Source organism: Antennarius striatus, chromosome 22 (assembly GCF_040054535.1).
Source record: "Antennarius striatus isolate MH-2024 chromosome 22, ASM4005453v1, whole genome shotgun sequence".
NCBI classification, from domain to species: domain Eukaryota; kingdom Metazoa; phylum Chordata; class Actinopteri; order Lophiiformes; family Antennariidae; genus Antennarius; species Antennarius striatus.
The window spans coordinates 15,573,633-15,585,814 of NC_090797.1; the positions used below are offsets into that span (position 1 = coordinate 15,573,633).

The 12,182-nt window shown below is 46.8% G+C and overlaps 1 pseudogene; it reads right to left on the reverse strand.

The window, feature by feature from the left end:
- Positions 1 to 496: 496 nt before the first annotated feature.
- LOC137589722 (probable E3 ubiquitin-protein ligase makorin-1) lies at positions 497 to 6,602 on the reverse strand (annotated as a pseudogene).
- Positions 6,603 to 12,182: the final 5,580 nt, after the last annotated feature.

Sequence of the window (12,182 nt, forward strand, 5' to 3'; positions counted from 1 at the left end):
TCCGTTCACCCACTTTGACAGACAGCTTGTGATCCAACAGGCTCTTAACCATTAATGAAACACACACACACACACACACACACACACACACGGGACACTTGGATGAAGGTGATGAAGGGAGGACACATCAGTACAAAATAATGGCTATGAGCAGCTTTAATAAAGAAAACTGAAGATCCAGCCTTCAGGAGTAAAACCTTACAGTTTGACAGTAAATGTCAGAGTGATCGTCAGGCTAACAGGAAGTGCTAACAGCTGTCAGTGATAAAAGAGTCACACCAAAACCCACAAAGAAACTTGTGGGTTTTGTTTATTAGCAATATTTGAAAAAAATTAATTTGTTAAATATTATATTGACTTATTTTTGTCATTTTAGAATTATACCTCCTACATGAAACGCACCAGAAAGACCAACAATAGATGTCAAGGTAATGTTTAGCATGAGCACAATGGCTTGTGGGACTTTTTTTCTTCATTTTATATTTCATAAGTTCATTTATTGATGGCCTGCCAGGACCTCGTCTTCGTCCAGCAGCCTCAGAAGCATCTCCCTCAGCTCGAACGGCACCATCTCCTCCTCATCGTTGTCGAAGGAGTCTGTGCTCTCCTGCTCCTCAAAGATGTTCCACAGCGGAGTCCTGGAGTTCTGCTGGACACACACACACACACACACACACACACACACACACACACACACAAACACATCAGCCTTCATCCAGTGATGCAGGTTTGCAAAAATCAGACTCCAAATGTCTCCAAACGATGGTTTCCACTGATCAGTGCTTCCACTCAGCCAGCAGAGGGCGCTGCTGTGGACATGCTGCTGTTCTTGGCAGACCTTCAACAGAACCAGTGGACTGGTGGCCCCTTACCCTGTTCCTGTCATTGGATCCTGGCTGTCGGCGCGGGGGCTGGGCCTCCAACAGTCGTCCACCAGGAAAGGCGTGTTTATAGAAGCAGATGGCGCCAAAGGGACATGTGCCACGCCCCTCATCAAAGTACCGACACGGCTTGTTCCTGAAGGAGACCGAGAAGACTGTCAGGGATTCAGACACATCAGACAACACCGCCCACTCCACAGCCCAGATGTTCTCCTGCAGATCTACTAGTATAGCCCCACCCACTAGTGTAGCCCCACCCCTTACCCGTTTCTAGTCCGGCCCACTTACCGCATGCCGTCCTTGTATTTCTGGATGAGCTTCTGCTTGTCGTCCTCATCTTCCACCCAGAACTCACTCGGGATGACAAAGTTGGATGTTATTCCACACTTGGGGCAGCAACTGGAAATAAGTAGAAAAATGGTTTTACCATCTGAAACAGGGAACGTTCAGGAAGAAGCTCCTCTGAAGGAGATTAAAAACAGTCTCAGGAGATGTTTGGTGAGAAAAGGTGAATTAAAAAATGTTTCTGGTTGGTTTACAGACGATTAATCAATGTGATGGAACACTTATCGCTACAACCTCATTCAAAGTACCTCTGAAACATATTTAGGTAACATTTTTGATGCTTTCATGAAGAAGAAAGATGAATAAATATTTGTTATCCAAAGCTGTTAAAGTCGATCCACTGGACGTTAAGAAAGTTCTTGAAGACGTTTCATCTCTCATCCAAGAGACTTGTTCATTTCTGAAGGTGGCTGGTGTTGTCCAGCTTATTAACCCTGTGGGGTGTGGTCAGGGCTATGCACATTCAGACGACCGTCGTTGAAACCCATCTGGCCCCTCAACAATTGTTGGGTGTGTCAAAGGGGGGTCGTTGAAATACAAGTTTCACCTTTGTATACTAATGACCCTCATTAGTATACAAAGGTGAAACACAAATTTCAACGACCCCCCCCCCCCACTACCCATCACACACTGACGACTCACTTGGTGATATCGCACATGGCCCTCCTCCACGTCCTGATGCACTTCAGGCAGTAGCAGTGGCTGCAGTTGACCAGGATGCCGAAGCGCCGCTCACTGGGGTTGGCCTTCTCCAACACCACTTCAATGCACATACGACACATCATGTACTCGCTGCGCTGGATGGCGAACGAGAGCTCCATGTCCTTCTCGTGGGCCTCCATGCACGCCTGTGGACAGGTGCAGGAAGTGTGTGTATGTTACCACCATGTCAAAGGAGTGTGTGTGACAGCTCGTGTAGTGTGTGAGCAGGTCGTTACCTTGGTGTGCTCTGAGCGCTGACTGATGTCGGTGGGGTGGAGCACCTGGAGCTCACACATGTTACAAACGTCGCCATGGAGATAGGCACAGTTGATTCCATAGCGGCACTTTCCAATAGCGGCATAGAAGCAAAGCTGCTTCCTCAGCTCCTTGTTCTCAGGATCAGCTGCAGACGACCCACAACATCAAAACATCAAAATACTGTTACCATGGTACCCACACGCCTACAACCTGATCGGACTACAGTTTCCTTCAACTGTTTGTAATCTCAGATGACACAAGTTCACAGTTGTCCACTTGCTTGTCAATGGGTGAACAAAACAACAGTTTTACCAAATACCAAAATGAACAACAGCCCAACCCCCACCTTAGAAAATATCCACAGCCCTAAGTCTCCTCACAAGGGGACGTAGGTGGGATCTAGTGCTTCTCCCCAACACACCACGCGGATCACTCACCCCGTCCACAGTACGGCTGTCCTGAAACAAAATCGGCCGCGTTGAACCAGTCTTGAACCCATGAGCCGGGTGTTGACCCACTGGGATCCAGTTCTGATGGGTCGAGCAGGGAAGTGGGGGGAGGCATCAGTGTCTGGGGGGTCGGCCGCTCCTCGCTTTTGGGTAGTTTGTAGTGTTCAAACCTGAGGACACGCAAGTTACCATGTTAAAACAGAAAGGTAGGGTGATAGAAACCCACCGTATTCCCCCCACCCCTCACATATAAACAAAAGGTAGAGGGATGGAAACCCATTACCCTCCCTACATACAAACAGAACAGGGAAAAAACATCAACCGTTTTACCAAAAGAGCCTAAAAGAGCTACATAGATCTGAAACTGCTGCTCCACACCACTGGTGTCAGGGTCAGTATGAACACAAAGCATTTTGAGATTTTTAGTTAATGGTGAGAACATTTTAGAAACCTTTCCCCGCTTCACCCTAAATTCTGTGCCCAGTGCTCCTCGTCTTGGTTCTCATACCATTTAGTTATAAGAAGTCAGGACCAAACATATCCATGAGCACAGGAGACAGTGCTGGGATGAGAAAGATTACTCTAAAAATCTTCCAGCAATAACACAACAATAGAGTCAGTACTAACAGTGTGAAGATGCTACTGCTAACTGCTAACCCATCTGTTCCAAAAGACACTTCAATGAATGAGCAGGACGCTAAGACTCATAGGAAACACACTCTGATCTGTTGAGCCTAAGCAGTCTGGGTTGGACTTCATCCTCCAACATAAAGATGACCATGACTCCAAACTAAAGCACTGAGTCAGAGTAAAGTGTGTGGAGTCCTCCAGGTAAAGGCAGGTCAAGAAGAGCAAAGCAGAATGAGGAGAACTTACTTCAGGCTGGTTGAAGACATGTCTGCAGGTCTCAGTCATCCACGTCAGGACTCCTTCAGTTGTGACTCACTGCGACTGAGTCCAGACACTTATAGTCCTGCTGGGGCAGAAAGTCGCCCCCACAAACCCCCAACACAATGAGGGTCGTTAGAAGTCCTTCCCACTCAGGTGGGCCGTTGTCCCACCCACCACTTTTTCACCAGAGGAGCTAACATCCTGGACAATGTTGACACGACACATAAAGATGCCTATAAAGCCCCTGCTCTCCCCCACCTTGGGGCATCAGACCACACCACTGTTATGCTAACGCCGGCATACAGACCGCTCGTCAGAGTCGTCAGACCTTTGAAAAGGCAGATACGGGTGTGGCCTGATGGGTCGTCAGAGGCACTCCAAAACTGCTTCTCCACCACAGACTGGAGCGTATCCAAAGATGCAGCCACCCACAACAACACCACAGACCTCCAGGAGTACACGGAGACCGTCACTGCATACATGAGGAAATGCATGGATGATGTCACGGTCACCAGAACCTTCTCAGAGCTGGGGACGAGGTGGGCCTGAGGACAGCGAGAGCCAACCTGTCACGAGGCATACGAGTGTCCAAGAGACAGTACTCCAGGAGAATCGCCACCCACTTCAGCGACAGCAGAGACACCAGGAATTTGTGGCGGGAGATTCAGTTCATTATGGACTACAAGCCAACTTCCACAGTTCTGCGACAGCTCCACCACTCTGCTGAATCCGCTGAATGACTTCTTTACGTGCTTTGTGGCAGACAACAACATCCCAGCACAAAAGACTCCACCCCTTCCTGGCGACCAGGCGTTCTGGAGAGGAGGGTTCCCGACGAACCCTCCTCTCCAGAAACTCTGTATAGACCTTGCCAGGGAGGCTGAGGAGTGTGATCCCCCTATAGTAAGAACACCCCCTCCGGTCCCCCTTCTTAAAAAGGGGGACCACCACTCCATCCAGACAGTGCCTCTTCCAATCCAGAGGCACTGTCCCCGATGTCCCCGATGTTGCAGAGGCGTGTCAACCAGGACAGCCCCACAACATCCAGAGCCTTTAGGAACTCCGGGTGGATCTCATCCACTCCCAGGGCCCTGCCACCGAGAAGCTTTTTAACTACCTCCGTGACCTCAGCCCCAGAGATAGGAGAGCCCGCCTTAGAGAACCCAGACTCTGCTTCCTCATGGGAAGGCGTGTCGGTGGAATTGAGGAGGTCTTCGAAGTATTCTCCCCACCGAGTCACAATGTCCCAAGTTGAGGTCAGCAGCACCCCATCCCCACTATACACAGTGTTGATGCTGCACTGCTTCCGCCTCCTGAGACGCCTGATGGTGGACCAGAATTTCCTCGAAGCTGTCTGGAAGTCGTCCTCCAAGGCCTCACCAAACTCCTCCCATGCGAGTTTTTGCCTTAGCAACCACCAAAGCTGCATTCCGCTTGGCTAGCCAGTACCCATCAGCTGCCTCAGGAGTCCCACAGGCCAAAAAGGCCTGATAGGACTCCTTCTTCAGCTTGACGGCATCCCTTACCGCCGATGTCCACCAACGGGTTCTGGGGTTGTCGTCACGACAGGCACCGACCACCTTACGGCTACAGCTGCTGTCGGCCGCCTCGACAATGGAGGTGTGGAACATGGTCCACTCAGACTCAATGTCCCCCGCCTCACCTGGGACGTGGGTGAAGTTCTGCCGGAGGTGGGAGTTGAAACTCCTTCTGACGGGATTCTGCCAGGCATTCCCAGCAGACCCTCACAATATGTTTGGGTCTGCCAGGTTGGGTCCCCCACCATCGGAGCCAACACACGACCAGGTGGTGATCAGTTGACAGCTCCGCCCTTCTCTTCACCCGAGTGTTCAAGACATGCAGCCGCAAGTCCGATGACACGACCACAAGTGCAGTCTAGGGTGTCCTGGTGCCAAGTGTACATACGGACACCCTTATGTCTGAACATGGTGTTTGTTACGGACAGTCCGTGACAAGCACAGAAGTCCAATAACAGAACACCACTCGGGTTCTGATCCGGGGGGCCGTTCCTCCCAATCACGCCCTTCCAGGTCTCACTGTCATTGCCCACGTGAGCATTGAAGTCCCCCAGCAGAACGATGGAGTCCCCAGTGGGAGAGCTCTCCAGCACCCCTTCCAGGGACTCCAAAAAGGGTGGGTACTCGGAACTGCTGTTTGGTGCATAAGCACAAACAACATTCAAGATCCATCCCCCCACCCGAAAGCGGAGGGAGGCTACCCTCTAGTCCACCGGGGTGAATCCCAATATACAGGCGCCAAGCCGGAGGGCCATAAGTATACCCACACCTGCTCGGCGTCTCTCACCATGGGCACCTCCAGAGTGGAAAAGAGTCCAACCCCTCTCGAGAGAACTGGTACCAGAGCCCAAGCTGTGTGTGGAGGTGAGCCCGACTATATCTAGTTTGAACTTCTCGATCTCACACACCAGCTCAGGCTCCTTCCCTGCCAGAGAGGTGACATTCCACGTCCCAAGAGCCAGCTTCTGTAGCCGGGGGTCGGATCGCCAAGGTCCCCGCCTTCAGCCACTGCATAGCTCGCAGTGCACCCAACCCCTATGGCCCCTCCCACACATGGAGAGCCCATGGGAAGCTGTAGGTTTATATTTCTTTAAATCTAATTATGATGAAATCAGGGCCTCACGAGCCATGAACCTCACCACACATCATTGCACCCTTCAGCTGTCCCCTTCTACAACGCTGCTGTCCCCACTATCACTATAAAGCAGTTGACGCGTACCACCGTGTTGAAGGATAAGTTCAGTTTGTGTCACAGCTCCTTCATATTCTTCAGGATCTCATGTCTTTCATACGTTGTGTGTGACGTTGTAGCTTTGTTGTAGTTTTGATGTTCTCATGTTGTTCTCAGGTGAACATGGTGAACCTCCAGCAGCCCTTCCTGCCTCACAACCCAGAGCCTCTCAGTCATAGTTAGATCCTTATGTTCTTCTCCCTCACCTCAGCTGCAGGCCTGCAGCCTGCACCTGTTTCTGACTGGTTTATATCATCTTGTACGTCCACAGGTCCACCCTCCAGAGACCCACTTTGGTCAGGTCCATGTCGACACCCTGCTGATCACCAGTGACGTCAGTAAACGCTCACTGCTGAGGGCGGCGCTGACCACTGGCACTGGTCAGTGGACATTCTGATCTTAGCACTCTTAGTCTTTGGTTTCTATGACTTGTGTTTACTCTTACCTGCTTTGAAGATTATAAAAATGTACTGTAAATGATCTTCAACCTTTCCCTCAAGTAAACCTGTGCTGCCTGTCTCCTCAATCAGCATATGTCAACGACATAAACGTCACCCAAAAAGTCCCTCACAGGTCACCCATTAAGCGCGTTCGTAAAGGAGGAAGCAGAAAAGGAAAGCACTTCCTGTTCTGTCCCTGCTGCCTCTGCCTTAACAGTCAAACAGAAAGTAGAGCCTCAAAGACTGTCTAGGGAAAAGACATTTTATCTGATGATGTGCACTCAGATCAGAAAATGTAATGCTGCCGCTGCTTCGTCCTCATCCTCACTTGAACTTTGCTTTGGTAGAGGAGGTGTGTTTTCATCACGCAGAGGAGGAATCCTCTTTTTCACTCAAATTCAAATTGAACTGAACTGTTTATTCAAAAGAGAACACGTTTCATTCCCTTTGGATGAAACATGTAAATTATTTATTTTGAAAAGGTATTTTTGGTATTGCTGGTGTAACAGTGAGTGTAACGGCTGGTTTGCTCCCCATTACCATCTGTAAATAGCTGAACTGATTATTAATGATTGCTAGTTGCTGGTTTTTGGTTTGTTTCTCACTGCACTATATGAACAGTGGTTGATTCTTGTCTCTGCTGGGTTTTATTATCATTTAGGGTTGAAAACTGAAAAAAAAAATTACATTTATATTCCATTAGATTCACCCTAGAAGAGACATGGACAAATTTGACCCGCCAAATTGACCATTTACTGTTACATTTACTGACGTTCTGCAAACACTGTGTCCGTTCACTAGATGGCGCTCTCCAAAGACAGTGACTGTAGTAGACTATGGCGTCTTCTTGACTTTTTGCTTTGCTCTCTAAGCTCTTCTATAAAAATGAGTGGACCAACGAAAAGAAAAGTAGAGAGTGAGTTATTAGTGTTGACTAACAGACCAAGACAAGTTTTTAGCTGGCATTCAAATTGAGAGCAAAGACAAGTTTGGATAAAACTATTTATTGTGACTATACTGTGTGGAACAGATTGAATTTAACAAAAAGGCACCCTTTAAGCTCTATTCACTAGCCCTGGTTGAAAGTCCTCTTTTTCTTTCGGCTTTTCCCTTCAGGGGTCGCCACAGCGAATCAGTTGCCTCCATCTAACCCTGTCTTCTCATCCTCTTCTCTCACGCCAACTACCTTCATGTCCTCTTTCACTACATCCATAAACCTCCTCTTTGGTCTTCCTCTAGGCCTCCTGCCTGGCAGTTCAGAACTCAGCATCCTTCTACCAATATATTCACTATCTCTCCTCTGGACATGTCCAAACCATCTCAGTCTGGCCTCTCTGACTTTATCTCCAGAACCTCTAACATGTGCTGTCCCTCTGATGGACTCATTCCTGATCCTATCCATCCTGGTCACTCCCAGAGAGAACCTCAGCATCTTCATCTCTGCTACCTCCAGCTCTGTCTCCTGTCTTTTCCTCAGGGACACTGTCTCTAGACCAAACAACATTGCTGGTCTCACCACAGTTTTGTACACCTTTCCTTTCATTTTAGCTGAAACTCTTCTATCACACATCACACCTGACACTTTCCTCCACCCGTTCCATCCTGCCTGGACACGCTTCTTCACCTCTTTTCCACACTCTCCATTGCTCTGGACTGTTGACCCTAAGTACTTCAAATCCTCCACCTTCTTGATCTCTTCTCCCTGTAACCTCACTCTTCCACTTGGGTCCCTCTCATTCACACACATGTACTCTGTCTTACTGCGGCTAACCTTCATTCCTCTCCTGAACAGCACCGATGGTGGTCGTTGTTAACCCGGGCCTTCTGTTAGGTTGCATAAGAAAAACAGACGTGAGTAAAAGTAAAAATGGATGATAGACTTTAATGTGGACAAAATGGATAATTCATGTTGGACTTATTTTTGATTATATACCAACAGAGAGTCCAATCCGCTGAGGATGACTGATGTACTTTCAGATTGTACAGATTTACCAGTACAATTACACCTGAAATGCATACCCAAGTTTTAAAATGACTGACTGCTTGGAATATCTTTGTTCTAAGGGGTTTTATTCATTAATCTGTAATGGGGAATAATACAATTTAACTGAAAGAATACACCTGTGATGGTCTGATAACTTTGGTTGGGTTTATTAGTACTGACATATACAGGGTGTGCTTTTTATGTTATAAAATCCACAATTTTTTGGCTTCAATGTGCTTCAGTCAATGGAGATTAATTGGTTTTCAGCATCAGCGTCACAGTTGTGGGACACAGACATGGACTATGCCAATAATAAATCCTCAGATCGAGGGACTCTCACCTGTGGAGTACCTCAAGGATCTGTTCTGGGGCCAATTCTGTTTAATTGCTATATGTTACCACTGGGAAATATTATGAGGAAACATAACCTTAATTTTCATTGTTATGCTGACGATACGCAGTTGTACTTCTCAAATAAAACAAATTAATCTGATCAGATAATTAAATCAGAATCCTGCCTCAGGGATATTAAATCCTGGATGCTTCACAATGTCTTAATGTTGAACAGTAACAAACCTGAAGTCATTACTATTTGGCTGAAGCATCTCAGAGATGATTTCTCTTAGACAGCATTGATCTATTCTCCACCAGTGAAGTCAGGAACCTGGGAGTGATTTTTGATCAACATCTGTCCTCTGATTCTCATCAGTCTGTATCCCAGACAGACTTCTTTCACTGGAGAAATATTACTAAAGTTAAAAATGTCTTATCCTTTAAAGACGCAGAGAAAATCATTCATGTCTTTGTTACTTCTAGATTGGATTACTGCAATTCCTTATTATGGGCTGTTCTGGCTCCTCTATTAGGACTCTACAGTTAGTTCAGAATGCAGCTGGAGGAGAGAACACATCTCTCCTGTCCTAGCGTCACTTCATCGGCTCCAGATTCATTCTAGAATACAATTCAAACTCCTCATGATCACATGAAGCTCTCCACTGTAAGGAGGCCCCAGGGCCCTTCCATCAGAGGAGGCAGGATTTCTGGTGACCCGTCGGGTTTTTAAGAGTAAAACAGGGGGCAGACGCTTCAGCTATCTGCCCCTCTACCCTGGAACGATCTCCCAGCCTCGGTCCGGGGGGCAGACTCCCTTAGGTTATTTAAGAGTAGACTAAAAACCCTCCTCTTTGATAGAGCCTACAATCAGAAATACCCCCCCCACTAGATATGCTGCTGTAGGCCTAGGCTGCTGAGGGTATTTTACTGTTTATCCCCCGTTAAAGGGAGATACTCTGGAGCTCCTGTCACTTCTCTTTCTCTTCCTTTATCTTTCCCTAACAGGGATCCCTTTAGGACCCGGGGGAATGGGCGGAAGCTATTAAAGCATGCTGGTAGCAACACTCTCTCTCTATCCAGCACACGTCACATGTGGAAGTGCAGCAGTGGTGAAGGAAGTCACGCCAAATATCGCTTAGTGATATGTGTGACTTTAGTGTTTTAAATAGTCCCAGCTTTGCCTATGATGACAGCTCATAACACGCCCTGATATGAATCCACTGATTATGGGACAGCTAGAAACAGGATTTTAAGGGGTTACTGTTCACCAAGCTTCCAGCCACCTGTGTCTATTTTAATAAATGCCGTTCTTTTTTAGTATTGGTTAGTGCAGTGGCAGACACACACCTGAGCCACACCTTAGTGTGATCAAGTCCCTGGAGGAAGGCAGGTGGTGTGTGGTGCCAGTACCTGTCAGGTGTTTTTATACTGTTTTATACTCATTGGCCTGCCCTGTGATTTTAGGTGTCGGATTTTTAATTGTTATAAATTAGGTTTTAACTCAGTAATCTGCTTTAATAAATTGTAAATTCCTGTTTTAACTGCCAGCCTCTTGTCCCGTTTGCTCTGGACACTGACCAGTGTATCCAGTGGGTAGAGTTAACTTAGTATTGATAGTCTTAACGACCACAAATTCAATACTACATTTCTATGCTCTTATTTACTACTACTGTTAAATCACACTCTTTGTTTGCACGATACTGCTGCTGTCTTTGTACTTCTGTTCCACAGGTGGGAACACGCTTTAAAGACAGGAAGTCCAAAGGCCTGGAAATCCCACCCCCACTTCAGCAACAGCTCAAAATGGACATTAAACTCAATCTGACCTATCTGTCTCTCTGTATCTCTGTCTCTGTCTCTCTCTCTCTCTCTCTCTCTCTCTCTCTCTCTCTCTCTCTCTCTCTGTCTCTCTCTCTCTCTCTCTCTCTCTGCTCTCTCTCCTCTCTCTCTCTCTCTCTCTCTCTCTCTCTCTCTCTCTCTCTCTCTCTCTCTCTCTCTCTCTCTCTCTCTCTCTCTCTCTCTCTCTCTCTCTCTCTCTCTTCTCTCTCTCTCTCTCTCTCTCTCTCTCTCTCTCTCTCTCTTCCTTGACCTATCTCTATCCTCAGTGTTTTTCTTTTTCCCAACCAACAGGTCAAGGTGGATGACCCCCCTCCAGAGTCTGGGTCCTGCCCGGAGTTTCTTCCTCAATGAGGGAGTTTTTCCCTGCCACCGTCGTTTATGCTGCTCTGGAGGACATTGTTGGTTTTCTGTCTATTAAGCGCTTTGAAATGTCTCCAGATGTGATTAATTGCTAAATAAATAAAAGTTGATTGATTGATTGATTGATTGATTGATTGATTGATTGATTGATTGATTGATTGATTGATTGATTGATTGATTGATTAATTGATGTAGAGATAGAAATCCTAACGCTACGAATGACCTCCATCTCAAAGCTCATCAGTCTGCACTAAACCTTTGGTGCCTTGTGGACAAGGAGAAGTATGGTGGAATATACACAGCAGCTATGAAAATTGCCTGCTTTTTTGGTTCAACCTATCTCTGTGAATCAGCCTTTTCCAACATGAACTTTATCAAGAACAAACACAGAACACGCCTGACTGATCCACGTTTACAGGACTCACTGAGAATTGTTCACCACATTATAACACACTGGTGGGCAGCATGCAGTGCCAGGCCTCCTGTCGTCATAGTACATGAGCTGACCAATCACAGTCTTTTTCATTGTTTAAACAGCAGCAACATTCATCAAAAATATGGCACAAAATGTTAAATGTTCAAAAAGAATTATTGTCTTAAAAATGATAGAAGTGATCATTTGCATTAAAATATCAAGTGTTTCATGTTTAAACATGTTTTTTTCTGATTATCATTTCTGTGTAAATTACTGATGATGTGGAAAATAATTATTGATATGTGAGCAATCACTTTACATAGTGTTAGAACAACTACTGCTATTTAACATCTGTGTTATAACTTTGGTATCCCTGCAGTGTTGTTATTTAGGAGGTTTGTCCTGTGTAGCCCTTCATAGTGTCGGTGGCCCCCCCACCCTCAAACCCTCCACACCAGCAGCGGGAGTCCGCGGCGCTTCTGCGCATGTCCGTTATCCTCCACCCTCCAAAGCACT